The sequence below is a fragment of the Globicephala melas genome, chromosome 19 (assembly GCF_963455315.2).
Source record: "Globicephala melas chromosome 19, mGloMel1.2, whole genome shotgun sequence".
Classification (NCBI taxonomy): domain Eukaryota; kingdom Metazoa; phylum Chordata; class Mammalia; order Artiodactyla; family Delphinidae; genus Globicephala; species Globicephala melas.
Genome location: NC_083332.1, coordinates 42,568,148 through 42,595,078, shown reverse-complemented (window position 1 = coordinate 42,595,078; position 26,931 = coordinate 42,568,148). Strand labels below are relative to the sequence as shown.

Sequence of the window (26,931 nt, the reverse complement as noted above, 5' to 3'; positions counted from 1 at the left end):
ATTTATCACACGATGCCTTTTTGACAATTTGAGGGGGTAGCATTGAGTTGGGAGGGGGTCTTTGGTATTCCCACAGCAGGTGTGGCTCAGACAGTCCGTGCCGCCTGGACCTGGCTGGACAGAAATGTGAATGGGTCAGTAGAAGGACCCTCCTCATACGTCACCCGGAGGGCTCTTCTCCACAGGGAGTCAGGCTCCCCTTGCTCCATTTTGCAAACACGTCTAGATAACACCAGGAACCATAATGATGACCCTCTGCACTTGGTTAGTCTCACTCTGTGAGGCGTGTCCTATCCGTTCTCTTTTTGACTCCCAAAATAACTCTGGGAGGTAGGTACAGCCAAGATTGTCATATTTATCTTGGGAAACTGAGTTTCAAAGAGGTTAAGTGTGTATTCGACCAAGATAATCTCAATTTTCAGGCAAAGCAGTATTTTCCAACTTACCTTTCTCCTACCCTTCTGCTGTGGACTCTCTCCGTCCATCCGCTCTGTAGCCAGCCACGTGGTGCTTCCTAGGGAAACCGAGAGGAAAGGGATGTTAGGATTCCTATCCTGAAAGAGCTCAGTCCAGGGGGTTATGTAGACAGGGAGTTGGGTAATTGCATTTCAGTGTGTTTTGTGCTCTGTTGCCTTTATGATCAAGGAAAATGGGAGCGAGGAAATGGGCTTGTCAGAGCTCTGGGAGGGCGGTCAGGAGGGTTGGTGGTCAGTCAAGTATAGCACCAGAACACAGGCACGGCACTGACGCACGAGAGCACCCAGTTTGCTCGGGGAATTGCGACAGTGACATTTCAGAGAAAGGACTCGTGAGGTGCAGGGCAGGGACTGACAGAGGAGCATAGTCTGGCCTCCTTATCGTCTCTGATGGCGTCTCCCCCTCCTCTCCCTCTTGTTCAATTTCTTTTGCCCACACTGGCCTCCGTGCTGTTTCCCCAGCACATCTCAGGGCCTTTGCACTGGCTCCTCCCACCGGCTGGCCTGGTCTTCCTCTGGATATCCTTGAGACTCACAGCCTCACCTGCTTCAAGTCTTTGCCCCAATGTCCTTTTCTCAGTTAGGGTGATTCTGACCACCCAGTTGACACTTGTCACCCCTCCCGCACTCTAGACTTCCTTTCTTCATCCTCCATCTTCTTTTTCCCACGGCACTTACCACCTCCTAAATTACACAGGAATTTACACATTTATTATGATTATTACTTACGTTTTCTCCATCACCTAGAGTGTAAGCTCCGTGGAGGCAGGAGTCATTGTTTCTGATTTATCCCAAGTGCCTGGAACAGTGCCCGTCATGGAATAGATACTCAGTGAATGTTTGTCGAGTCGACGAATTAATGAATGATTGGCCTTCGGTGGTTAGCACGCTGAAGGGTTGGGGTTCAGGGTTCTAAATAATGGGGGCCCTGGGGTTTACTGTGGACAATGGAACTGAAGGAGGTTAAGCAGAGGAGTTCTGTGGTTATAGTTTGTCTTAGAGAGGCCTCTCCAAAGGCCTGGAGTGGTTATGAGGAGGGGCGGATGGGGGTTGGGGAGGATCGGGGAGACGTGATCCAGGCGAGGGATGAGGAGGTCCTGGACCCAGGTGGGCAGGGTGGGGACTGGGGACGGGGGGACAGCTCATGGGGTTTGGACAAACTGGACTCTCTGGGCTGCTTGGGAAGCAGGACTGAAGTTGATTCCTCAACGTGAGGTTGAGTGACTGGGTGGAGAATCTGGTCATTCATTGACTCTGAGATCACGACTGGGGGAAGCGTATCAGGCAAAGCGTGTGTGTGTGTGTGCGTGTGCGTGTGTGTGTGTGTGTGTGTGTGTGTGTGTTGGCAAGGTAGGTGGATCCATGCTGGGCTGCAGACTGTGCCGACAGTGTCAGGGCACTGTGCATTGGCCTGGATGTTGCGAGTCATTTAGCGTGGAGCTGGTTGGGCCCCCAGAGACCTGGACTGATGTGGAATTATTAACTGGCTCAGTAGAAAGATGGTGGGGTGAGAGATCAGAGTGGTTATCTGACTGTCTTCTGCTTGGTATTCTAGGGTGGGACCAGATGCACTGGTGAAAACACTTTCTCAGAGAGGAATTCAGTGCTTGTTAAGTCAGAGCGAGGAGTGCAGAGCCATTTCCTGTGGGGCTGAGCCTGGGGGCTGAGCGCGTCCTGCTTCCTCCTTTATCCTGAACTCCCTGTGCTGGGGGCATCCGTCCCTACTCCTCCTTCTAGAGGCTCCTCCACCATTTCCTCCTCATCACACATCTGTGTGGTTGCCAGTGGTCCAGACGTCTTCGTACCCATCACAGCCTCTTGTGCTGACATACATCTGACCCAGCTCCTAAGGGGCTTCTCATATTAGACCGTGTGGACCCTGGGGTCCTATGGGCGACACCCCACACCACAGTGGCAAGAGACCAGCTTTCGGTCCCAATTCTGCTACAGACACTGGACATGGGACCCAAGGAAAATCCCTTTCCTTGTAGGATTTCAGGGTCCTCCTCTGGAAAGGGGCATAGTAATGACTGCCACCTCCATCTAGGTCAGAGGGCTGGAATCTGAGGGCTGAGGATCGGAGCAAACAGTTGGGCATGCAATGGGCAGGGAGAAGGACCCTTTGGTCCTGGACTTGCAAATATCACACGAGAATAACATCCGGTTCTTAAGAAAGTTGCCTCTTACAGCATATTCTCTGTTCAGTGGTGTCTTCTGTAGTAGGAGAGCCATCTCAAGAAATAACCACTAAAATTTGTTCCTGAAAAGGACATTTCCGTTATGCTATAAATGTATTCCAGTTCAGGCCACATTTGATGAATTTCCTCTGAAAGTTTAAAAAAACTTTTCGCTCCTACTAAGAGCATTGTTTTCAAAAGAGGGAAATGAATATGTGCCCTGACGGAGGGGAGCTCATGTCCATTTAAATTCCCAGTCACCATCCTTCCGTTAGCCCTTATGAAGGCCATGCTCACTGCTGCCAGATCGTCCTTGTGCGCCACGCATAGGAGAGCGGATTTTACCCCTAGAGGCAGTGGGAACCGTTTGAGAATGGTGAGTCAGGAGAGTAACATTCCTATATTCCCTCTTAGCTTGGAGTAGAGGCTGGATGGCGCTGTGTATGATTTAAATATCTTTGGACAAATTTGGAAATCCAGAACACACCCCTGCTAGTGGGCTGGAGAGCTGGGAAAGATTTAAAAGCTATTATGTGGGTAGGGTCAGAGTTGATCAAACTTTAAATTACTGGATGGGAGAAGGGAAGAAGAGAAGGGGGTCAAGTGCAACTCCATGTTTGTTATTGACCTTCTTAGAGTAATTTCTCAGGAAGCCAGACTGCAGAGCCAGCGAAGGTGAAGGAGCAGAGTGAGGAGTGTGGACAGCTCTTTGGAGAAGCTTGTCTGTATGAAGGGGCTGGAGGGGGAGAGAGGGGTGAGGGAGATTTTTCTTCTCTTTTTAAGGTTTGGGAAGCCTGGGCATATTTATAGGCTGAGGGGAGGGGTCTTCAGTGAGGGGAAGCCTGGAAGCACAGAATACAGAAGTGAAAACTGATGGGCAAGACTCCCGAGTGATGCTCGGTACAGAGGAAAGTGGAAGCAGGGACATCTGCCCCCAAGGAGGAGGACGTGGTAAAAAGAGATGCGGGGGCTTCTAAATCTGTGGGCAGGACTTCCCTGGTGGCGCAGTGGTTGAGAATCCACCTGCCAGTGCAGGGGACACGGGTTCGAGCCCTGGTCCGGGAAGATCCCACATGCCGCGGAGCAACTAAGCCCATGCGCCACAACTACCGAGCCTGCGCTCTAGTGCCTGCGAGCCACAACTACTGAAGCCCGCATGCCCAGAGCCCGTGCTCTGCAACAAGAGAAGCTACCGCACTGAGAAGCCCCGCACGCTGCAATGAAGAGAAGCCCCCACTCACCGCAACTAGAGAAAGCCCGCGCACAGCAATGAAGACCCAACGCAGCCAAAAATAAATAAACAAAATTGACTCTAAATAAATAAATAAATAAATTTGTGGGCAGTGAAACAAAACATTGAGGGAGTTTATACCTAATCCCTCTATTACCATTTGGAAGTAGGAAGCCAGGTGCTGTGCTGTGGGACTTGAGAATAGTGGAGCACCTCTCCTTAGAGTGATGGAGGGAGTTGGCCTGGGAACCAAGGTGTGTTGATGCCACAGCTGGGATGGGGACCAGGATAGGGCGTGGCTGGGTCATGACCTCCAGGGTGAGGAGGGGCCCAGCGGGGCAGCACCAGGGGCAGATGTTTGGTTTGACCCATGGTTGGGTTCTTCTGGGGCATGTAACAGAGGCACTGAGGAGCAAGAACCCAGAGGATGGTTGGCGTGATGGATCGTAAGAATGGAATGAAGAGGGCTTCCCTGGTGGCGCAGTGGTTGAGAATCCACCTGCCAGTGCGGGGGACACGGGTTCGAGCCCTGGTCCAGGAAGATCCCACATGCCGCGGAGCAACTAAGCCTGTGCGCCACAACTGCTGAGCCGGTGCTCTAGAGCCGGCACTCCGCAACAAGAGAAGCCACCGCAATGAGAAGCCCGCGCACTGCAGCAAAGAGTAGACCCCGCTCGCCTCAACTAGAGAAAAGCCCGGGTGCAGCAACAAAGACCAAGTGCAGCCAAAAATAAAATAAATAAATTTTAAAAGAAGAATGGAATGAAGGGAAGGGTTAAGCGGGGAGGTTGAGGTGCTCAAGGTGAGCCACTCGAGGGACTGGGCATCGTGATAAGGCCAGACAGAAGATGGCAGGTGATTGAGGGAGCTGAAAAGGCACAGGCTGTGGTCAGATGTCAGATTTTAAGATTTCAGAGCCAGAAAGCTTGTGAGTGACCTTACAATCCTGGGTGTGGCAGCTGTGTGGAGGTAAAAATGGTCACTGGCATGTCAGACACAGCATAAATGCTTTGGGGGGATTTTCTCATGAAATCTCATAACAATCCCTATTTTACAGAGGAGACGCTGAGGCACAGAGGGAAGAAGCGGCTTGATCCAGGAGCCACAACAGGTCATTGCCGGAGGCTGGGCTGTGAAGGTAGGTGATGTTTTCCGCTCTCAGCCGCTGTGCATAACACCCTGATGGCAGATGGCTGAGTCAGCTCTGTGCACATGCGTGATGCTGGCCCCCAGGATTATGGCTGGTTGGGGTGGGGGGAAGATGATAAAACAGGGACTGAGTCTTCTGTGAAACGTTGACCTGGTCCCAGATGACAGCTGAAGCGTCACTCTGCCCCACCAGCTCCACCACCACCCATACTGGCCAAGTCAGCTCTGGGCTTCAAAGGGCTGATAAGCGTCCCGTTGTGTGCATTACTCAGCCTTGCGGGGGGCACTCAGCTTCCTGGTGCCGAGGCTCTGTGTCTGTAACTAACTGGAGGCCAGCCCCGGCACAGGGTTCAAGTCACAGCCATCAGTGGTTCAAACTGGAGCAGGGGAGGGAGCAGCCCTGACGTGCACTGCTGCTATCACAGAGGGGAGTATCTCCCACAGGAGAAGCACAGCTGAGCAGGGCGTGCGTCGATCTGGGGGAGTGGGGGGCTTCTGTGCTCTTTACCACACTCCCCCATCAGGCCAAGATGTACAGTCTCCCTGGGGCCACATTTTCCAAGAGGTGTCGGTGGGTGCCCCAGGTGCATTTCACATCACGTGGTCACTTTCTTTGGGATAGTCCTCCTGGCGCGGTCTGGATCCAGGCGAATGACGTGGAGAACACTCTGGTCGTTCATCAGCTTTGTCCGATTATCTCAGTTGGTTCTTTTTTTCCGTCGTTCTGGTTGAAAGCCTTTTTCCTCTCTGTCTGACCTATCATTTAAGAGCACAGAGTGGGGCGGTAGAAAGATCTGTATTCACTTGTTTATTTGGCATAGTCTTTGGATCAAAAGAAACATGGAACATGGGTTTTGGAAAAAGGTGGGCCTGGGTTTAATCCTAGTTGTGCTATCCTTGTGGACAGGGGCCGCATCGTGACGTACTTTGGATGTCACAAATGAGCTGTTTTTAACCTGTGAATGATGGGGCGCTCTGTGGCCACGGGGGAGTCGCTTACACTCGTGGACCCTCAGTTTCCTTTTCTTTGCCCTGGGCTTTTGTAACAACTTGGCACACTGTTCACAAGAAAGCACGGAGAAAATATCGATAAAAGCTCGGCACTGTGCCTGGCTATGCATCCAAACCTGTTGATTTCTTGTCTCCTAGATCCCATACGTTTTTTAACTGACGGGGAAATGCCATTTCCCCAGAAGAACTGGTGTGCTGGTTGCACTGCAGTGGCCTGCAGGGTTGCATTTTTTGTGCCTGCATGGTGGGCGCCACGTGGACGCTGATGGCAAAGGTCATTGCAGCCATGGGTGCCCGTCAGTCCAATTAACGCAGCTGAAAGATGGCATTTTGGATGGAGCAGAAAGAGAGCTGTTAAGAGCTCATTTCAGAGCTCACCGCTTTAGCTCCTAGCAGCAAAGCTCTGCCCCCCTCCTACCCCTAGTTCTGCTGGTCTGGAACAGGCCTGGTCAGGGGATGTGGTGGGATCTGCTTGTCCGGCGTTTGCACAATAATCCTTGATGCGGGGATTGAACTAGGTGTGAAATAGTCCGTGACGCCTTACAGCTCAGGAGACTGCAATTGCGTTCTTCACACCAGATGCATTTTCCAGATGATCCAAGCCTTTTCTCTGCCGGCAGCTCCCACTTCAGCATTTCTAGACCCGGAACAAGGTCACGGGCTCCAAGGGGGCCCGTGCCCACTTTGGCTCTGCGGGAAGTCAGTATTCTGTCTTGGCCTTGCCGGCCGTTGGAGCTTGGATGTTGTATCATCGGGCTGCACGTCTTGTTTCTTCTCGCACATGGCGTGACATTTGTTCAAACAGAAGAAGCACTGTGGTTCTGGGTAAAGAGCAAAGGTTTTGAGTGATGCTGCCTGGGGTTGATGCCTGGCTTTCAAGCTCTCTAAGTCTCTGTTAGGCCAACTCCACACAGTGCTTGTGAAGTCCAACCACACAGATGAGTGTGAAGACGCCAGGAACGGTGCAAAGAGCTCTGTAGATATTACTGTTTTATTTATGATTATCCTTCAATTTATAGGCCCATACCTGCATTTTGATGTCAGGCTACGAGAATGTCACAGCTTATTTGTTAAAATATCATTGGTCTCTCAGGCACCTAATAGAGGAGGAAAAAAGGCTGAATATTTACACGCGCGTTATTTACCTTTAATGCAGGACTTAGTTGGTCTGGTTAGGTGAGCTGCGGATGAGAGGGAAGTTTTGAGAATCTATTTACAGGCTGTTTTTTCTTTTCTTTTTAGTTTTGTTTAAAAAGTCAGTGCATCATCCTCAAAGACTTTAATGGAAATTAAGTGGATGAAGTTCCCAATCTTGTCAATGTTAACTAAAAACACAACGCCCGAACTGTCAGATTTGAGGCACTGGGAATGGTAGGAAGAGTCAGTGATGGGGCTTCAGAGCAGAAGCTGGTAATTACCAAGGTTCCCCTTCTCCCTTGTCTCTGCCGCCCACAGCAGCACCTTCAGCCCGGACCCTCTATCCTCACTGCATCCTCCTCTCCTCGAGAATCTGTCGTGGCTCCCTATCGCCCCATCGGTCCCCCAGGGTCTGGATCGTGCCCTCACTCGTCGACACTTGTCCCCCGGTTTTCTCCCGCTCACGATCTGTGTTCCGGTGTTTCTGTACTGCATCCTCTTCAAGATTTACCGTCAACTTGCGTTTTCATTTTTGTAAGACTAGCACCTCTGAGGCGCACCTCTGGCAGAGCACCGCCAGCACCGAGCCGTTCCATGCCGTTTCTCCTACAAGAATGACCTACCTTCCAAATATTACTCAGTGCCAGCCCCACTTTCTGCAGAGATTGGTCCTAAATAGTCCAGACAGGAGCATCACACCCCTTTAGGTAATTCATTGTACCAACTCTTAGCCCGTTGGAAAATTCTCAAAGTGAGTTGCTTTAGAAGACAGTGAGATTCTAGTAACTGTGTCCCAACAGATCCCCGTTAGGAGCAACTGCCCCTCTTAGTAACCTTCGTTTGGCCACTGCCTGCATACCTCTTCTATCCTATAGACTGAACAAGCCGGAGCATATTTGATCCTGTGTAATCACATACGTCCTGTCATAATGTCTGCACAGAACGTCCCTTCAGTGAAACTCACCAAATGCTTTACTATTATGGCTCCTCATGGGTCTTCAGAGGCCCAGGTCCTTGAATTGGGAACCTCCCCAAATGTTGGTAATGCAAGCTGTCCCTCTCTGGCACGTGTGAAGTAGGACTGGGGCACGAGGCCAGTGATGAGAAGAGGTCTGTTTAGGATGGTGTATAAGTTTTTGATTGCTGAAACAACTTACTACAAGCTTAGGGACTGAACACAGCACAAATGTACTATCTTACCATCCTGTCAGAAGTCTTGACATCGTCTCCTTGGGCTAAAATCGCAGTGTCAGCAGGGCCGCATCCTCTACAGAGGCTCTAGGGGAGAATCCACTTCCTTGCCTTTTCCGGCTGCTAGAGGTTGCCTGTATTACTCGGCTCACTGTACCCCTTTTCTATCTTCAAAGCCAGCAGCGTTGCATCTCTCTGACCGTTCTTCCACCATCTCTCTGCCTGACGCTCCCTTCTGCGCCACTCTTACTTTTAAGAGCCTTTGGGATTGCGTTGGGCCCTTCTGGATAATCCAAGATAATATCTCTATTTTAAGGTCAGTTTACTAGCAATCTCAGTTCCAACTGCAGCCTTAATTTCCCTGTGCTGTGTAACCTATTTACCTATTCCAGGGCTTAGGACATTTTTGGAAGAGTCAGTATTTTGCCTACCACAAATAGAGACTAGGAAGTATGGTGCCCAGATCCACTTTGCCTTTACCCAGAGTGAAAGCATTCAAATATGTAAAAGACGTCCACACTGAGGTCAAAGCTGGTGAGAAAATACGGGCCACGGCCAGGATAGAATCCCTGGCACCAACCATGAACCACCCACGCAAACAACACACGTTTACTGATGCCTGGTACATACTAGAGATTCTGAGGCAACTGTCTATCATCATGGAGTGTGAGAGAAAAGGACATGAGGAGACAAGACACTGCGATGAAGGCTTCAGAGAGGAGTGGGCACATCAGCTGACTCTTGAAGGAGACATAGGTTGGATGAAGATGTTCTCTGGGCAAAGTGGGGAGAGCGTTTCTGGCAGAGGTCAGAGCATGGACAGAGCCTAGAGGCGTAGACCAGCACAGCATCTTCCAGAACCAGCCAGGAGCTCTCTTTTTGCCATGTTGGACCCTGTGGAGGCCTGCTGGGATCATGACTTCGAAAACACCAATTATGTCTGGAAGGCTGTGGTCCAAGCATTTTTGCTGGCAGTAAGCAAGGTCTTGCAAATCGGAGGGAGCACACAGCTCTTCTTAAAACTGAAAGTGTTTATGCCTGACGCGAACGCAAATTTTATCTAGGGAAAACAAAATAGTGACGTCTGGAGACAAACCAAACAAAACCAGAGTCATCCAGGGAAAGATAACCCACTTCCATGGAACAGTAGCCTGCTTTGGGCCAAATTCTGAAGCAAGCTTCCTGCTAAGGCTGTTGGCCACAGAATCCATGTGGGGTTGCATCCCTTAGAGATTTAACTTGTTTAAAAGTAAGCAAATAAAATTCAGCGGAAGAAAAAGAATCAGTTTTTTGATGTGATTTGACCAGAGACGTTTGGAGAACAGTTGATAGTGGAGAATGATAAGAGGTAAGCAGGTGTTAAAGGCCGAACTGTGCTTCCTCCAAATTTGTGTGTCGAAGTCCTAACTGTTGGGACCTCAGAATGTTACTGTATTTGGAGATACAGTCTTCAAAGAGGTAGCGCAGATAAGATGAGGTCATTAAGGCAGGCCCTAATTCAATGTGACGGTTGTCCTTATAAAGGAAATTAGGACACAGACACGTGGAAGACCATGTGAAGACACAGGGGAAAGTTGATCACCTATAAACCAAGAAGAGAGGTCAACCCTTCTCACAGCTTGATCTCAGACTTCTAGCCGTACAGAGCTAGAAAAAAATACATTTCCATTGTCTCAGATACCCAGTCTGTGGTGCTTAGTTATGGCAGCCCGAGAACTAATATAGCAGGTCATAAAAATCATAAGAGTCATTGGATGCCAAGAGCTAGTTGCTGTGATGTATCACGCAGATCTTCTTTCAGGTCTGATGGCCTTCTTCCTCCAAGTGCTGGGAATACTACTGGCAGACAGCCCCCAGCTACCAGCTTCTTTCAGGAATTTGCCTTGGATCAAGCTACCTTGTTCCAGGTCATGCCCCCTTTCTCCGGGTGGTCTGTATCCAAGACTTGTTGCCATGTGCGTATTAAGGCTTGGTCCCTTTGCCCAACTTGGTTCAACTCTTGAAAGGTCATCTGGCTTTGGAGCTTCCCTTGGAGTTGACTGAGGCCTTTGTTAGGACTGCATCATACCTTCTCAGCTTCTCTTCAATTCTTCTTCCTTCCCCCACTTCCCTTCCACATGGATTGATCCCAAGGGCACTCCCTAATACACTTCTATTTATTTATTTATTTTTGGCTGCATTGGGTATTCATTGCTGCACACAGGCTTTCTCTAGTTGTGGCGAGCGGGGGCTACTCTTTGTTGCGGTGTGCGGGCTCCTCGTTGTTGTGGCTTCTCTTGTTGTAGAGCATGGGCTCTAGGTGCGTGGGCTTCAGTAGTTGTTGCATTTGGGCTCAGTAGTTGTGGCTCTCGGGCTGTAGAGCGCAGGCTCAGTAGCTGTGGTGCACGGGCTTAGTTGCTCCCCAGCATGTGGGATCTTCCTGGACCAGGGCTCGAACCTGTGTCCGCTGCATTGGCAGGCGGATTCTTATCCACTGAGCCACCAGGGAAGTCCCCTAATACACTTCTATATGTTAACTGTTGTCTCAGGGTCTACGTCTGGAAGAATGCAACCTGTGACATCATAATAAAGAAACTGGACTTTGTCCTGACAGCATTGGGGAACTACTGAAGCATTATATGCTGGCGTGGTATGATTTGTAGTGTGGCTGGTTTGACGGCTAAATTGAAGAGGATCAGACAGAAGCAAGTAGACCAGTCAGACAGGGTGGAGGGTAGGCAAAACGGAAGGTGATAGAGGCCTGGCTGTAAACGGTTATTCTTCACCTAAGCCTTCTCCTGCAGCCTCTACCTGCTGGGAAGCTCAAAACCATTCCAGTATATGAAGTGCATTGGCCTGGTTTGACTGGCGTTTACATCTCACTCAGAACATTGAAGGGAGCTCAGGTCTGGTCTGCTTTCCAAGATGTGAGAGCCAAACAAGACTATAGGTGAATACCTCGTGGGTGAACAATAAGAGCTTAACGCTCCAGGTGTATCCTCAGGGACTTAGATACGAATCAGAGGATAAACCACGAACTTCCGCCTTACCCCCTGCAAGTGCAAGTGTCCAGGAGCTTAATCTGACGGGATGCAAGCTCTCACACGCCAGCCTCGACCACCTATGTCTCTTCCCTCACATCACACCATACTGAACCCTGAACGCTTGATAATGCAGCTCCTCTGTCTGGACTACATCCCCTCTTTCTCCGTGCCCTTCATTTACCTTATTCATCACGTAAGTCTCTTTTCTGCATTTATTGCTTCCAAAAAACCTATACCGATGGCTCCCTCAGGCTGGGTTAGGTATATTTTTGCTGTATTTTTATAGTCTTTTTTGGGTTTTTTTGACCATTAGACTGTAAACTTCAGGACAGTAGAAACTATGTCTTCTTAGGGACTTGGAGCAAAAGAAGCACTGCATTCTTCTTCCCATTCAAAGTTTGACCATTAATGAATATATACACAGAGAACTGATTATTGAATGGGGATCCCTTTACCTACTTTGGTAATGCTGCAAAGCACTCAGTAACCATCAAACCTAGAGATTCCAGCGAACTGTGTAGGAGCTTGTGGCTTACACTTGGGACCAAGTGGTATCTCCTACTTGTTACATTATATTATGTGTTTAAACTTTAGGATCTGCAGACGTGAGCAAACTATGAGAAAAGTAGCATGACCTGTAGACTCCAGATTCCTAACCTTGTGAAATAGGACTGCAGGCCTGCTTGCCTCAAGCATAGAAATCAGTAGGGGAGTAGAGAAGGGGGAGAGAGGGAGAGTGGTGGGTTCGTCTTCTGAGAGGGGTCCTGCCCTGCTGGTTTCAGAATAGCGAGGCAGGAAGGAGGAGGAGAATGTGTGTGTCAGAGCCCGGATGGCAGAGGGCAATTGAATCTAAATTGACCAGTTGGGTTAGACATTCCTCCTTCCACAGGAATCGGGGAGTAAGAAGGCAGAGAGAGGACCAGAGTTCCCTCTAAGGCATTTCCGTGCATGGGACAAGTGGATGGAAATGTGGCCTTTACGAGATAAAGTGGAAACACGGGGGAAAGAGCACACAGGAGTTGCCGTCCAGGCCTCTTGAGTTTCACGTCCCCGGAACCCAGTATGAGACTGGCCCGAAGTGGGTGTCAGCCTGTGCTTACTGATGGAACGGATGAGTGGGTCACTAAGTGGTTAAGGAGTGACAGTTGCTGATAGTTTTGTGGTTCTGCACCTTTCCCTGTTTCTTTCAGTTACTAATTAATGTCCTTGGGCCTGGGTAGTATTATAAATGTAATTCATCCTCAACTTTGCAGGCCTGTCACTGAAAGCCCCCTCAAAATCTCTTGTAATCTCACCTTTAGCCACATCCATCATGAGGGTGTGCTGTTATCTGAAATGGGCTCCTGCTAGGTGGGCAACGGGATGTGGCCAGAAGGGGTGACTGGGAGCCTGGCTGTGCTGCCGTCCCAGGGCTCCTTGTCAGTGTGATGATGGAGTGAGCTCTATGTGGGACCAAGCAGGCCTTGGTATCTGACAAGGGTCAACACTGTAGACAAGTTAAAGGTAGGGAGCGGATGGAAGTCGGCGGCAGAGAGGTGCAGTGGCGTGGCTGTCTGTGCTTCATCCACTTACGGCAGAACGGAAACAGGATGGATGCCCTGAGTGACTGGGAAGAGACTGACCAGCGACTGTGGCCCCTTAGAAGCAGATAAGGATTCAGGAGAGAACTAGACAGGCTGGACAGGAAAATGGAGGCCAGCGCCCCATGGTGGGGTTAGGAGAGGACTGTTGGGAGGAAGGCAGGGTCCCTTCTGGGGTCCACAGTATGCAGCCAGCTCCTATGTTGGTTGCTCTGAGTGAGTGACTTGAGTTTGAAGGGTGTGCTGGTTCCCTGCGTTTGGAGGAGATAGACTAAACTCTTTACTCTTCTGGGGTACATGCCGTGATGAGCTTCTGAGGTCCCCCCTTCAATGAGGACTTACTGTCCCAGCTGCCAGAGGACTGTTGGCAGACAGCCTTGCTATCTGTCAGCCTCCTTTTGCAGAAACACACACCTGAGATCTTGCCCCTTCTTGGGGTGCCCAATCTAATATTGAATAGTCGCCATGGGAGTATAAATATATATATATATATTTGAGCTCAGCTTGGAGCAGTGCCGAAGGGTCAGTCCTAACTCCACAGCTTCCCGTGGGGTCAGCAAAATCTGTCACTGGGTTTGCTGAATGTCTCCCTCTGCTCCCTACTTCTGTTCCCTTCCCTTCCCCACGTTTTGGTCTGAAGTTCATCTTAATAAACATCCAGCTTGCTCAATAGCTCAGCATTTGCTTCCTGGGCAACCTGACCCGTGACTGTCCCCTTGTATAGTGTGTTCTCATCTGGTTTGGGAAGAGCCTGGAGTGGGTGAGGTTGAGTGTGAAGGGGCGGGTCTGGGAGTGATGGGAGAAGGGGGTCAGGCTTGCACAAGATTGGATCTAGAGTAAAAGTCCCCCAACAGAATTCGTTCAAGACCTGGTTGATGGTACCAGTGACATCTTATTGCAGTGATGCTCAAAAGGAATGCTGAACTGTGGAATAGGGTGATGGTGGTGACCCAGAAGGAGATGGCTCATGGTATGTGGACAGAATGACTCACTGGAGCCTGGGCCCACTCTTGGGAAACAGTCTCTCTCGTGCAGTTGGGTGGTCCATCAGTCAATAGATATTTCTAGAGCTCTTCTTTGATGAAGTTTGGAAAGTTGCACAAGTTCTTAACATTGCAAATATAATACAGTTGTCATGGTTATAGCCGTGAGGGTGGCCTAGAATGTGCAAGTATGGGTTTGAGTCCAATCTCTTCTGGAGAGGAAGGAGGCGAACTGGAGAGAATATTATGAATTCTGAGTGTCAAACCCCTAATCCTCAGATTTGTCATAGAAACTGAAAAAATGTCTCCTTTTGTCATGCCTCCATCCCGCACAGCCTCTGGGAAGTTACACTCCTCGTATATTAATTTCTTATGAATAAGCAATTCTTTGAGTACCTCCTATATGCCAGATTCCGTGCTGAAAACCATGGGCCACCCTTGAATAGCTCTCAGATTCCTGTGAGAGGCAGACACAGAAATAATAGAAATAATGGTGGCACTGGGGTTCTGTTAAGGGGTTTATGATTAGAGAACTGAAGAGCAGTTATGCACGGCTCACAGCCATAGCCACCCACAAAGGTCCAAGTAAGGTGTATGCATGGCATAAACACAAGGACAGGGAGCAAAAGGCCACAGGGTGACAAAATTCTGTTAACTGGGCAGAGAAGACCCAGAAAGCCAGACTGAGTCCTGTTGGGCTTCCCCTTGTCCTAATACACTAAGGATTCACATGAAAGCAAGTCCTGGAGTCTGCTTTGTCTCAGATCTCTCCACGCTCCACACATAAGGTTCACACAGGGAATTGTAAGCATTTAGTGCTGCTGGAAATTGAAGACAGCAAAGCATTAAGAGATGAGACTAACCACCTGGGCAGGTTCCAGGTCATCAAGGACCAACCACCGTGTTATCATAGAGTTTGTCATTTGCCCTGAGAACAAGTGGCTTGAAATTGTATATTCATGAGAATCACCTGGAGAGGTATAAAAGCAGTGGCTCCGTGGTCTAGTGCCTAGACAGTGGCTCTCAGATGGGTAGGGGCAGTGAGAAATGGTTGGCAGGGCCATTTCTGGGAGAGTCAGGGCTCTGGGTCCCCCAGCTCTTAGGTGTGGACTCAGGGGAATGATGGGGTTTGAATGTCACATCCTGGGCGGCCAAGTCCACTGGGATCAGGTAGACTAAGGTTGTCAGTGATGGAGATGCCACATAGGAATAAAAGCTTTACACGAGAGCCCAGCATCCTTTCCATGTCCTCACATTGCCTTGGCCCTAAGGGTATTAGGAGAAACTGGGAAAACTTTCAGATGTTCCAACCAACCCAGGAAGGAGAAATCATTTCCTCGCAAGATCACTGGTCCCATTCTGGGGTCATTTGGCTGTTAGAAACTCCTCCCCCACCCCATGCCGTCCACCCATTGGTTCCTATTCCATCCCTAAGTGTTGATGGGATAAGCCAGAACTGATGCTTGAGGCCTGTTTTAGCTGAAATTAATAATCAATGAAATCTTCAGTCAATAGGCACAGGGCAAAATAAATAGTCACCTGACGGTGACCAGCCCTGACTTAATGAGTGTGATTCATCACTTCAAGCAAAGTGCCGTTGGCCCCAGTTATTGGAATCAGGTCTCTAGCAGGAGGCTGGGGCTGCCTGGGGAGGAAGAGAGTGGGAATATACATGGGACCTCGATGCGTTAGTTCTGCTGATGGCCCTGCGTACAGAACACGGACCCCCTCAACAGCAAAGCGACCACTGAGCCACATTTGTAGGTCACATTCGGATGGGAAATGATTCATGAAAATACGTTTGATGTCCAAAAACAAAAGTACTGATTATCCAGTGAAGAAAGTATTAGGAAACTCATTAGGAAATATGTTTTTGTCCTTGCACTGGCCTAAGCATCACAGTTACCATCCACACCCACACAAAATGCAGATACGGTTGTGCAATGAATTTTGAAAATTGAGTCCCTCAAGCTTTCTGGTTCCCATCCGACTGTGTCCATTTGATGTCACTTGGATCACGATTGCAGGAAAAGTACTTCCTGTTCTAGCACTTCCATAGCTTCCTAAAGGATGGGACTGACACTCTGTACATTTTTGGTGTGAAAAAGAAGGTTCTATTGTTGAAGCCCCTTTTGTGAGACACTTCATTACTCACAGCTGAAAGCATCTGTGTTCTTCCTCCAGGCAACTCCTGCCTTTTGTGGGATCTTCCTCCCAGCAGATCTTCCCTCTTTAGCTTGTTCAAGGTCTCAGCCTGAGAGCTCATGTAAGCTCTTTCTCATCCCGCCTCCTCCAGAGCCTTCCCCCCATCTTCTTTTTACCCCAGACTTACTGAGCTGAGTTGCACACTTGCTTCCTTGGCCTTCTGATACTGTGTCCCCTCTTCCCTTTCTAAGATGACTGCCCTCCCTCTATTGGAACCTCTCTTGAAAGGCTTTGGAAAGGTCCAAGTTGCCAAACCCAATGGCTCCATTTCAGCACCCCTGAGCTGGTGCTCTTCACTTTCTCTCTTTTCCCCAGAGCTTTACCTTCGGTGGCATTCAGGAATCCCTTGGGCTGTGCCCCACATCTAAGCTCTCTCTCCTCTCGCCCTCCTTCACTCGCCTAAAAGCCAGTTTCCTCTCAACATATTGGGATCTCTTCTTCTCCTTCTCTGTAGTATATCCTTTGTTGATGTCTTATCTGGGTTTCGAGAAAGACCTCCATGTTGGAGTTTCCCCCTGCCACCCCCATCTCCATGCCAGGTCCTTACCTGTAGACCTGGGAGGTCTCAAAGCCCACTGGACACCTCAACCTTCGTGTCTGGTTGTACCTCAAATACGGCATGTCTGAAACCAAGCTCCCTGTGTTCTCTCATGAACCTGTTTCTGTGAGGGCCTGCTGACGGTGCTCTGGCCTGGTCTGGGGGCCCAGGCTATGGCATGTGTCTCAGTTTTACTCCCAGATTCCTTTACTGAGCCAGAGCCCTGCTGCTGGTCCCTACCATGTCAGAACAAGGCAGAAGTTGGGCTGCCTGCACACCAGGCCCTTTGGGTGCAGAAGTAATGCTTTCTCAGGGTCTGACTGAGCCTGTGGTGACTCCCAGGACCTTGAGTGGAGCTGAAGCGTTGAGCCACAGTTTTGTGTCTCCTGCCATGGGGCGAGGAGAGATGGAGAATTGGGGAAACAAGGAGGCCCTGAATCTTGATGTATTCGCTCTGTGTGTCACCTCTGTCCTCCTCTCACTAAGATGCAGAGTCTCTGCAGGCAAGAATGTTTCCTCTGCTTCACTGCTTCATCCTCAGCGCCCAGGAGAGGGCTTGGCGGGACCTCAGTAAGCCTTCGTTGAAGGAGTATATTGAATTAGTTAAGCCCATTCTCAGCAGATTCAGATATAGAAATAGAAATCGATCCCAGCAACTTGAGGTTCTTGGGTGGTACACTTCTGTTTAGTTGAGGTTTTCTATTTCAGCCCTCTGGTCCTGCAGCATCACTGAGGTCAGAACCAAGGGGAGGCTCATGGCTTCTTCAGCGAAGGAGTTTCTGAATAGCCTCTGGCCAAATAGTATTAGAAAACCCTCAAAATATGCATATCAAGTGTGAACACAGTGCAGCCGTAATCAGGGACTTTGTTTATAAATCTGAGCTTAATTTCTTTTGTATGAAGAGAAGGTGAGAAAACCTTACAGCCAGTAGAGCGACCACATCAGGGACCTGAACAGATATGTGCGTTGATTGGCACCTTGAAATCCCTCCTAACTTGTCTTCCCTTGTCAAAATTGCATTTGCATCTGTATTGGAGAAGATCTTTTTTTGTGGCAAAAGTGTAAGTCCAGGGACACATGAGATAACTAGATGTTGCCTGCTGTTGGCGGTGGGGAGCACTGCTGAGAACCCAGGCTGGCAGCTGGAAAGGCATTAACCGTCCTTTAGGGAAGTCCGTGCATGATGAAGTGCCGTTGCAGATGGCAACAAGCCCCCTTGGGTTTGGGGTTCTTAGGGAGCTTTCAGGGCGTGCCATCCTGTTCTCCCCAGTCAGGCCCCGGGCTTACCAGGGACCCCGCTTGGTTTGGTGCTTTATAATATTTCCTGAAGGTCTTCCTTTGCTTTGTGACAATACGGGGACTGACTGAGGCTGCCTGGATCCCCACCAAGACATGTTCTTGGGAGGGGTTTCTGTGTCACTCTCAGCCCACAGTGATAGGTGACCTGCAGAGGAGTTCCGATCTTCATGGGGCAATTGTACACCTTTTAGGCCAGTGGTTCTGGAAAATGTCTCTTTTCTGGACAGGTCAGGTCCTTTTCTTCACTGTTCCAGCCTCTTCTCATTTCCCCGATTCTCTTTTCCCCATGCCTCATGTTGGAGCCTCACTTTCTTGTCCTGGATAATCCCTAGACTTTGCAATTATACAAGAAAACAAAGCTCTCTCTTTACTGACGGTAACTGGGTCCACTAAACCATTGCAAGCTTATTAGTAGACACCCCAGACTGCAGTGGGTACCCATGTACATTTCCATTTGCCTCATCAGTGAATGAGAGGAACTGTCTCATCACGGCCTTGCCAGCTTGGAGTATTATCACTTTTTGTTAGTCTTTGTCAAATTAAAAGACAACTATTACTGGTTCAGTTTTATTTCTTTAATTATTCAAGAGATTGAGCAGTTTTTCATGTGTGGATTGGTCGTTTGCATTTCTTCTTTTGGGTCTTACCTTTAACCTCTGTGAATTAATGTTTTTGGTTTTTCCCTGGATGAATTCATACATCAAAGCAGCCAGCCGTCAGACCCACATTAGTATATTTGTGCTGCATTGCAACTGCATGCCGTTCTCTTCTTGTTCACCGTGTGCAGAAATCAGTCTGCACTCAAAACTCAACAGGAGTGTGGAGACGGAATGTCTACTATTGTTTCATTCATATATATGTGCATATATGCACACATATGTACATATTACATGTATATATTCAAATATGTGTGTACATATATTCAGTATGGTTCTATAGTCAACTTAAAGTGTGTGTCAGACTTTAATGGGGAAATATTAGGAGCTATAACTTTAGTGAAGAGTATTCTCAGGTTGAACCAATATGAGGGCCCGTGAATCAAAAACTGTTTTCACAAGTTGCTCTGTAAATCCCCTAAAATTAGTCTCTGGATTCAGTATTACAGAGAATGAGCAGGTCTTCCATGGTAGCCCCCGACGCGCTTCTGATTACATGTTGGAACGCCCTTCTGGTCCCTTTGCCCTCAACCAGCCACTTCCCGTGTCAGATAGAAGGGTAGGAGTGTTCACGTGACTGGTGCGTTACGTGATGGGCTCAGGTGTTTCTTCCAAATCCATGATGCTCTCTTTATGCCGCTTCCTGCAGAGGTGGGTTTCCCCAGCTGAAAAATGAACACGTGACCAGCACTCTTTTCTTCCGCGGATATTAGCATCTATTTCTGGGGTCTGTGTGGGGGGCGTGTTCTGGGCAGGGTGGGGTGCTTCCAGCCCCAGGGCCCCCTGGAAGTGCGACCTGGGCTTGGCGTGAAGCCAGCGGAGCCCGCGGATTTACGAGGCGCAGACTGCGCCGGCCACACGGCCGTGTTTATCAGGCCCCAGAGCTGGGAGACTGGGTGGCGGGAACTGGAAATCTATTTTATGGTGAAGATGACTTACGCAATAAACCAGGTTTATGAAAGTGCTCGCAAGGCTGGTGTTGAATGTTCGCGTACGCCATCGATCTCCTTGGTCATACCCACCCTATCTCCTGTTCTCTTCTTCCCTACCCTCACTGTTTCCTCTCTCTCCCCATCTCTCCCCCACGCCTCCGCCTTTCCCTCACTTGTTCTATCTCCTAGTTCCTGATTTGCTCCAGGAAGCCCAGGTGGTGGCTGCCACAGCCCAGGCTCACGCGCCTCTGACCTTCACACCCACAGCCGGCCCCGGGGACACACGTGTCCATCAGAAGTTGCATCACTTTCCCCGTTGCTGACAGCCATTCCCTCCAGCTTGCTCACCTGACTCTCGCCCTCTACTCTCTCTGTCCTTACTCTCTGACGCTGCCCCCAGCTCACTGCATGAGCACACAGCCCCCCTACTCCACCCTAGGGTGCTGGCATCAGCCTTCCTGCCAGACACTTCTATCTCATGCTGTCCTTCAGTGCTCAGACCCCTGTCGGCCTCCTGTCTGGCTAGCAGACTCCTTCTCTCTTGTGTTCCTGGCTTTGCACACTCCTAGATTCACTAGTCCAAGTCAGAAATGCTCAAACTCTGTCCTGTGGGACCCATTCCACGTCGGCTGCTTGCTTGGCCTTTCCTATAAGATAAGAACATTAGTGACCATATGCCTTTAGAAGGAGGAAGGTGATATCCAGGTAGGAAATATTCATTCAACATACCTTCCTGGATATTTACTACATACTGGGGCTGGGCTGGGGTCGGAGGTCTCTCTGAACTGGTCCGACTGCCTGGGCTGGGGCTCAGCTCCAGGGCCTGCACCTGTGGATGGGAATCCAGAGTAGGAAGCTGAGAGGGTAGCCAAGTCACGGCAGACACTTGTGAGCGGGGTCGTTCGCCCTGCACGGAGGGCCTGTCATTTCCCGTCGCTGTGTTCCTAAGTGCCGGCACAGGCCTGGCCTGCTGCGCAAGTACTCAGTGCTTGCTGGGTTGGTAAGGGAGTGAACCGTGTCTTGAACAGAACGGTTGAAGGACTGGGGTTGTCTAGCCAGTAAAAAAGGGAGGCTGAGCGAAGCTAATGGGACACTTGGAGCACTGTCACAACAGAGTGTTTCACGGGATTCCAAAGGCCTGACCTGAAGGGTGGCATTTATGAAGATGTAGATTTCAACTGCACGTCTGAAAACTCTAGTTGTTTAACGAGACGTGGGCTGCATCTCAGGTTGATGAACTCCTTGACGCTGGAGATATTCACTCAGAACATACCACATGACCTCTTAATTGTGGTGATGTGGAAGGGAATTCTTACGAGGCCCGAATGATGGAAGAATTGTTCATTGGACGCCTGTTGTGTGCAAGGGACTCTATCAGGCTCTGTGAATGGAGAGACAGTGGAAGCCCTTTGTCCTAAGAAGTGCTCTAGCAGGTTCCTTGATTTGGCACTCACTTTAAATAGACTCCCACCGTGTACACGGGGAAACTGAGGCCAGGCCAGTGAAGGGCCTTTTCTAGAGGCATCGGGCATAGAACGCCTGTGGCGACCGGGCCCGTGGGAAGGGCTTACTTGCATCTTCTCACTTAGCCTTCCCATCAGCCCTGGGATGAAGAGACGAGTTTCAGGTCTTTGACCCCGCATCAAACCCCATTCACCAGCCTCCCGATCTGGTGCTTTTCCCATTACAGCAATCACAAAGACAGATTCCAGACGTGCAGTCACAAAGAGACTCAGAAGCTCAGGGCAGGGAGTAAGCAAGAGAGTGGAAATAGGTGGAGGCTGATAGGGAAGGAAATGGACGCTTTCTGAGCCTGCTGTGGGCCAGACAGAGCTTTACCTACAGAGTAAGGTTTGATACAGACAAGATCCATGAGGGTCAGATGATTTTACTACCATTTTACAAATGATGAGCCTGTGGCTCAGAGACGTTAACTGACTTGGTTTACATCACACAGGTAATGAGGACTGGGACTCGGGTACTTCTTTACCACCATTACTACCCCCACTATTACCTTACTGTTACTACCAGTACCACCACTACTGTTAGTACCATTACAACTAGTAGCACTACTTGCTGCTATCGCTGCTACTACTATAATTACTAATTTTACTACCATGGGTACTAGTCCTACCATGCTTACTAGTATTATGACTATTATATTACTAGTATATGACTCCTACTCATGACAGTCTTGAGTTATGGAGTGCGTATTCTGTGTAAGGTCGAGACTAAGCCCTTTCAAATCTATTTTGTTTAATTTTCGAAACAATTCAGTGAGATTCAGGATAGTCTTTACCCCAGAGCTGACGGGTTGCCCCACATTGTGGGGTAAACGTCGGCATCCCTGATCTACAAGAAAAGGACCGGAGGTGGAAATTGGTTAAACCAGGAACTAGTTTCCGTGAGTCCTAACACACACTCATGTATTTATCTTAGGTTTGGGATTAAAACAAATTCAGCCTATTTTCGCTGGAATTTTTGCTTAGACTGGTCTCTGCAGAATTCAAGTCAGGTAAGGTCTCCAGAAAAGGGATAATGCTTCTGTCAGGAAGAAGAGCGGTGCCGGGTTTTGCTGGCTCCTCCCTTGTCAGGTGTTACGTCAGATGCTCTGTGTGCTGTCTCTTTAATTCTCCTGCTGGGGGGCAGGTTCCGTCCACCCCATTCTACAGAACTGGAAGCTGAGGCAGAGTGAAGGCGAGGAGCTTGTCCGAGGTCCCATCTCCAGCCAGACGCGGTCCATCCGGCCCCCACTGCTTCAGTATGGGGCCTCTGCAGCAGAATTAACATGTAAATCAAAATGTAATTGGCTTTGTGTGCACAGTTTAGATAAGATTTACTTTTGAAGAATGACTTTGTGTTCTAACCCAGCAGGCCCAGCTCCACGAGGCCCACTTGCACTTAATAACGGCAGGGGAGTGAGGCCATAAATATTGCTAACGATGCAGCTTGAATGAAACGCCCTGTGAACCGTAACAAAAACCCCCGTGATTAATTCCAGAGCGCGCTCTGTTCATATTAGACCTGCAGTGGCTCCCCTGATGAGATCAGTACAGTGTGGCGGAGTGATCCTAATAGAAGCGTTATTATCTTTTAATCTTCGGGAAAATGCCAACTTCTCACATCCGTCACCAGGCCTCCTGCTTTATTTTCCTGGTGCAACCTTGAAGGCAGTTGTTTTCCCTGCAATGAAGATGCATTAGAGTCTTTTCAAGGATTTATCAATAATAGGACCTGTTCCTCCTTCGCAGGGCCCACGGCTAAAAGGCACTTTTGTATGCGGCGAGCCAGAACTGGTCACGGTGACCTTTGCTGTCAGCTGCGATTCCCCCAGCAGACAAATGCCCCTGGAGAGTGATTGTTAAAACAGATATTCACGGGAGGGAGACGGAGAAGCGAGAGGGGAAGAGAAATAACGCCACTAACAGATAACCAAGGGAGGGTTGAGGAAGCCAGGCGTGTCCCCTGGGTAGCACTCCAGGTGGCAGAAATGGCCTTCATGGCCCCGGGCAGGAAGCTGGTGTCTTCTCCACCACTTCCACAGGTCTCCGGGGACCAGAGCATAGTGGAACTGGCTGGGAGCCCCGGAAAATGAAATGTCACTGCCCTGTAATGAGTGTCCAGGCAAGAAGGAAGGAGGACAAGGATCACTCAGCCTCATGACTCCAGGGGTGCTGGACCTTCAGGCCCACAGCGGGCAGGAGAAGCTGTGGATGGGGTTTGGTGTCCTTGTGGTGGAGCTACGTGGGCCATGCCTGTTGGATGTGAAGATGAACCAGCTCATCAGTGACGATGCTGGGAAGTCTGTAAAGGGTACCAGCGCCGCTCCTGCGGGTGTCCTCAATTCTGATGGAGGTGCTACACCAGGCCTGGCGGACAGCCCCAGAGAAAGGCAGCAGAGCCCATGGGATGGAGGAGGAGTCCTCAGTGCCTTTCTTCTTCCTCCTTTGCTTAAAGCAGCGTGCACATCCCTGAAAGGCAGCCTTCTTTGGAGGAGCCTTGGCTATCATCTGGTCCCGCCCTTATCTTATGCAGAAGGGGAAGCCAAGGCTACAGTGGGGAAATGATGGAGCAGCAGGGCTCACAGCAGGGTATGTGGAGGGCCATGTCTCCTGGGCTTCCGCCCAGGGCTCTATCTCTTCTTGCTCAGTGCTGTCACTCAGGGACCCAGGCTCCTTCTATCTCGGGGCTCTGCCATTCATGGGGGCTTCTGAATCCTGCATTTTATCATCTGTGTCCAGCCAGCAGACAAATGAAGAGGGGGAAGGGAATGGAGGCTCTTGTGGGCAAATATGAGGACCCAGGACCCTCTATACCTTGTGTCCAATTCCATCAGTCAGGACTCAGTCACGTGCCCCCACCCCCCAAAAGTCAGGTGCTGCGAAGTGTCACCCACCAGTGTGCCACAGAAGGAGGGGGCATAGAACTTGTGATCAACTAGCTTATCATGGCTGTAGCATCCTCATCTATAATACTGGGGGGCAGACTACCCCCTTATTGGACCACAGCAGGGACTATAAGGAAATGAAAGGCATGAGAGCTTCTGACAAGCAGTAGGGGCTCCATTAATGTTAATCCTACCCCTGTGGTTTTGCCAGTCCCTCCTGTCATGGACTGGAGGCTTGAGCCCACGTCTGAGTTTCCCCTCCAACTCCGTGGGGCTAGATTCCTGGCGGCTGGGCTTGGCCCTTTGGTGGGATTAAAGGCGAAGTACCTTCCACATTCTGATCTGGCCTTGAAGGTGGCCTTGCCTTGCCTGCTCAGCTCACTGGAGGCTGTTGGTGAGACTCTCCGCCTGCCCATTGGCTCTCCCCTCTAGCCCCTGCCTCCTTCTATTTACGTCCCCCTGAGATGGTCTGTGATCTGATGCCAGCATATAACACCTGGCTCCTTAGATTCAGCTTTGCCACACCCGGTGTGCTCCGGGAGCCACACTGAGCTGCCTGGTCCTGTGGGGGTGGGGTTACCTTTTGGCTCCCTCACTTATGACCTCATGACCTTAGGCAAGTGGCTTTGCCTCTTTGAGCCTGTCTTGGATTATAAGAATCCCTTAAAAAGGAACAACCAACAGGTGGACTGTTAGGAGGAGGACACAAAATCATGGCTGTGAAATTGTTGAGCACAAAGCCCCACAGAGCAGCTTGGAGGGAGGGTGTGTCTCAGAAAGTGGCAGCGCACGCTGATGCCCCCTATGCTGACATCCCTCATTTTCCACAAATGGGAGGTCAGGGTGCTCTGTGAGGGTGATCATAGTGGCAGAATTGACAAGGAGGGGTTGGGGGACCAATATCCATAGACCACCACTCTCCAGGGTGGTGCTGAAGGGTGTGAGGTCCCAGCACCTTCTCATGCCCCTTCCCCTGCAGCCCAGCTGGATCACTCACTCCTTTGCCTCTGGTCCAGACTCAAGGGATGCCGTAGCAGTTCTGGGCTGAAGAAATCTGTGTTGTTGACTGAGCACAGGACTGAGGGGGGTTTATAGTTTTGCAGGATGTTACTTCCCCAAACCTACCCTCTGCACCCTACAGAGCTTTTAGCGCCAGACAGGTGAGTTCTGAGTAAACTCATCAGAGATAAAGGCAGATAGGACAGGTGAGAACAGTGGTGGGGTGGAGTGGGTGAAATGTAGATTCTTGCCTTGTGATATAGCTCCTGCCTGTTGTACCTTGGGCCATCTGTTCTTCCTTTTACTGAGATACTTAGATTTTTATTGCACCTTGTGTTTAGGATGGTACTGTCAAAGGAGGCCAGAGCTGTGCTGATGGGGAATTCCAGCATGCTTCCCATTCCCTGCCGTTTAAGTACTTACCTATCTCTGTGCCTTGGCTCTGCTGTTCACCAAGCCAGTCATGCCCTGTTCCTCTGTCCTCATTGTACCTTTTTCAAGGTCCTACAGAAATATAACACTTCTTAGGAATCCTCTGATGGTCCTTGAGTCAGGGGAGACTTCTTCTTTCTCCAAACACACACACATATCTTCCTCTTGTCTACCTTGTGGCAGTTCTTACATTTTCTGGTAGGTATATTAGTGCACCTCTTCTCCCTTTAGCTAACCATAGTAATAATCATAATAAATATTAATAACAGCCAACTTTTTACTAATCTCTAGATGCCAGGAAATTTACTGACATTGTCACAGTGAATCCTCGTAATGGCCTTTTAGAGGAGGCACCATCAGAATCACCAAGTTACTGATGAGAAAATTGAGCCATGCAGAGGTTAAAGAACTTACCGAAGGTCCTCCAGTCAGTGAATAGTGGTTCCAAGATTTACTGTAAACTCTTATGACATCCAAGTCCCTGTTCTTGACCACTGCAGTTTGTCTTCAGTTTGACTATAAAGTTAAGATCTTGTAGGTAACTGATTTGGCCACAACATCTCAGGCAGAGCATACAGAAGAGAGGATGGGCTTTGGAGTAGAAAAGATCCAACTGGATCACCCAGTTGGCTTGAGGATCTTGGACAATCTACTTGAGCTCTTTGGTTCTCCTTTTTTCTTCTGTAAAATATAGAAAATTGTGTGCACCACAGGTTTGGATGTGATGAGGCTTAACTGAGATCAGGGGCATGTAAGGCCACTCCAGCAGTGTCCCATAGGTAACAGTATAGCTAATACTTACCAGACACTTGCCCTGAGCCACATGCTTTTCTGTGTGATGCATATGGATTAACTCATTTAACCCCTTATAAAAATGCAGTGACTGGAGTAGCTATACAAATCTCAGACAGAGTAGACTTTAACACAAAAAATATTACTAGAGTTAAAGAGGATTATTTTATAGTGATGTAATGATCAATCTATCAGAAAGTCACAACAAGTATAAACGTGTATGCACCTAACAACAGTGCCCCCAAATACATGAAGCAAAGGCTGATAGAATTGAGGAGAGAAATAGAAAGTTCAAAAATAAAAGTGTGAGATGTTAATACCCCACTAAGAAAAAAATAGGAAAGACTCAATTTACTAAGATCAGAGATGAAAGAGGAGATACTACTATTGACCTTACAGAAACTTTTAAAAAGTCAAGTATGAGGGAATACTATGAAAAACTGTATGTCAACGAACCAGGAAACAGAAGATTTGAACAACACTGTATACAAATTAAAGCTAACATATATTTATAGAACATTCCACCCAACAGCAGAATACACTCTGCTCTAGTGCAAATGGATCTACAAAATCTACCATATTCTAAGCCATAAAAAAGCTTCAATAAATGTAAAAAAGATTGAAATTGTGTAAAGTATGGTCTTTGGTCACAATGGAATGAAATTAGAAGTTCATTACAGAAAGCAATTTGGGAAATTCGCAAATATGTGGAAATTAAACAACATGCTACTA

At 49.1% G+C, this 26,931-nt stretch overlaps 1 long non-coding RNA gene and 1 pseudogene across 1 annotated transcript in view; both read left to right on the top strand.

Moving 5' to 3' along the window:
- Positions 1 to 26,931, top strand: part of LOC132594023 (uncharacterized) — a 247,873-nt gene that overhangs the window by 135,435 nt on the left and 85,507 nt on the right. Inside the window, exon 2 of the long non-coding RNA XR_009560136.1 lies at positions 4,942 to 5,022. This is a non-coding gene — a long non-coding RNA (uncharacterized lncRNA). The remainder of the gene's footprint in view (positions 1 to 4,941; positions 5,023 to 26,931) is intronic.
- Positions 9,309 to 9,610, top strand: LOC132594070 (large ribosomal subunit protein eL33 pseudogene; annotated as a pseudogene).